Source organism: Rhincodon typus, chromosome 35 (genome assembly GCF_021869965.1).
Source record: "Rhincodon typus isolate 14 chromosome 35, sRhiTyp1.1, whole genome shotgun sequence".
NCBI lineage: Eukaryota > Metazoa > Chordata > Chondrichthyes > Orectolobiformes > Rhincodontidae > Rhincodon > Rhincodon typus.
The window spans coordinates 7,545,324-7,548,304 of record NC_063366.1 but is presented as its reverse complement, the minus strand read 5'-3'; the positions used below and the strand labels follow the sequence as shown (position 1 = coordinate 7,548,304).

General features: G+C 41.3%; 1 pseudogene; it reads right to left on the bottom strand.

The window, feature by feature from the left end:
- Window positions 1-2,667, bottom strand: part of LOC125486927 — a 6,856-nt pseudogene extending 4,189 nt beyond the window's left edge.
- Window positions 2,668-2,981: the final 314 nt, after the last annotated feature.

Sequence of the window (2,981 nt, the reverse complement as noted above, 5' to 3'; positions counted from 1 at the left end):
AGGCTGACGTTCTGATGAAGGGTTTCGGCCCGAAACGTCAGCCTTCCTGCTCCTATGATGCTGCTTGGCCTGCTGTGTTCATCCAGCTCTACACCTTGTTGTCTCAGATTCTCCAGCATCCGCAGTTCCTACTATCTCTGATACAATTTTAACCCCACTGTGAAGCCTCTTCTAAGGATCCCTAGCCTGAAGAAGTTACCCTTCTCCTTCCGGACAAACCTCAGGGGATCTCTCTCCCACTGCAACTCTCTCATAACTATAGGCCAGTTAGCTTAACTTCGGTAGTGGGAAAATGCTTGAATCTGTCATTAAGGAAGAAATAGCAAGACATCTGAACACAAATTCTCCGATTGGGAACACCCAGCATGTGTTCATGAAGAGTAGGTCATGTTTAGCTAATTTGGTGGAATTCTTTGAGGACATTACTTGCATGGTGGACAATGGGGAACCTGTGGTTGTGGTGTATCTGGATTTCTAGAAATCATTTGACAAGGTGCAACACCAAAGGCTGCTACATAAGATAAAGTTGCACGGTATTACAGGTAATGTATTGGCATGGATAGAGGATTGGTTGACCAATAGAAAGCAAAGAGTAGGGGTAAATGGGTGTTTTACTGGTTGGCGGTCAGTGGCTAGTGGTGTGCCTCATGGATCAGTGTTGGGACTGCAATTGTTTACAATTTACATAGATGATTTGGAGTTGGGTACTAAGTGAGGTGTGTCAAAATTTTCAGATGACACTAAGATGAGTGGTAGAGCAAAGTGTGCAGAAGACACTGAAAGTCTACAGAGGGATATAGATAGTCTAAGTGAGTGGGCAAAGGTCTGGCAGATGGAGTGCAATGTTGATAATTGTGAGGTCATCCATTTTGGCAGGAATAACATCAAAATTGACTATGTTTTAAATGGTAAAAAATTATAACACACTGCCTTGCAGAGGGACTTGGGTGTCCTTGTGCATGAATCACTGAAAGTAGGATTGCAGGCGCAGAAGATAATTAAAAAGGCAAATGGAATTTTGTCTGTCACTGCTAGAGGGATAGAGTTTAAAACAGGGATGCTATGCTGCATCTAAATAGGGTCCTGGTGAGGCCACACCTGGAGCACTGTGTGCAGTTTTGGTCTCCTTACTTGAGAAGGGATATACTAGCACTGGAGGGAGTGCAGAGGAGATTAACTCGTTTGATTCCAGAGTTGAGAGGGTTGGATTATGAGGAGAGACTGAGTAGGCTGGGATTATACTCGTTGGAATTCAGAAGAATGAGGGGAGATCTTATAGAAACATATAAGATTATGAAGGGAATAGATAGGGTGGAGGCAGGGAAGTTGTTACCACTAGCAGTTGAAACTAGGACTAGGGGGCATAGCTGCAAAATAAAGGGAAGCAGATGTAGGACTGAGGCCAGAAGGAAGTTGTTCACCCAAACGGTTGTGAATGTGTGGAATTCCCTGCCCAGTGAAGCGGTTGAAGCTACCTCGCTGAATGTGTTTAAGGTAAGGATAGATAAATTTTTGTACAGTAAAGGAATTAAGAGTTATGATGTGCGGGCGGCTAAGTGCAGCTGAGTCTCAAAAAGATCAGCCATGATCTTAGTGAATGGCGGGGCAGGCTCGAGGGGCCAGATGGCCTACGCCTGCTCCTAGTTCTTGTGTTCTTATGTTCTTATCTAATCGATGGTCGTTTATATTCTCACTGCTAATTAGATAGGATGAGCACAGAGAGGAAGATTATTAAGGAAGTCGCCAGGCCCCAACTCCAAAAATAACATTTTGATTTAAATTAGTAAGTTTCCTTTGATTTTTTTTTTTCTTTTACAGTGCCCTTTCGGGGCTGTAATCTCGTTTTGATGTTGTTGTTGTTCACTTAATTTGTTTCATTTTGAAATATTCGAAACGAGGTTTGCCAGCAACTCTGTAGCAATTTTGAGCTAACAGCGCATGGTGCCAACAAGTAAAACACCCATTACCTTGTCCTGGACAACCATCAGCTATCAAGGTCCTAGGGCTTCCGATTTCACGCTGTCAGTCCCTCCACCTCTGGTTATTTGCTCATTTTATGGTGTACTTCCTGTAGGCTTTGTATTTGATTAATTTTGCAGTCGCCTGCCTTAATATCACCCAAGTGATGATTATCATTTTGTCTGACATCACTTCTATGTAGCATCTTGGGTTTCTTCCCTATGTTGGATTTGCCATATAAATACAAATTTGTTGTGGCTGTGAATTGCATCTTTTAGTTCTCATTTCACTCATTGGTCACACAGGTTGCATTTCATATTAATGTACATATGGACCTGTGGTAGATTACCATATTTAATAAACTCAGGCACCTTGAGGTACATGTCAGCTATCATCTATTCAACCAAATTGGGGGAGTCCATCCCAGAAATGATTCTAAAGTAGCACTGTAACTCAATAAGGATTCATCAGATATCTATACAAGGCATTTCACGTAGACAGTGCATTAATCGAATTCCAAAAATGGTCTGTGTTAGGCAAACACCTTGTTTTCACACATGCTAAAAAGGACAAAGTGTCTGTTACCTCTGGCCTCACCACTCGTTTTCTTCCCAGGTGCCATCCTAGCTTCACTCTGAAGCCTTTACTTTTTCTCCATTCTTTGCTAAATCCAGATGGTTTGTCTTTCTTGGCCCGGGACGTGGTCATGCTCATATTCCATTTTCAAATAAGGCCTGCAGTTTAAAATTGGCCTAGCCATTTTTTCACAGATCCTCTGCTGAATCAATGTATGAATGTGTTTATGTGGTGCTATGCTCTCAAAATATATTACAAGGATAGCCTAGAACCTTTTTTTTTATTTTAAAGGCAAGTTCCTGTATTTGTTGTTCACATGAATTTCAATTGTTCGAACTACTAGGTATGAAACAAAAGACTGTTTATTCATACATTATAGTTAAAATACATCAAAAGACAGAAGAAAAAAGAAATAGGGACCTATTAGAAGACTGAACAAAATAATA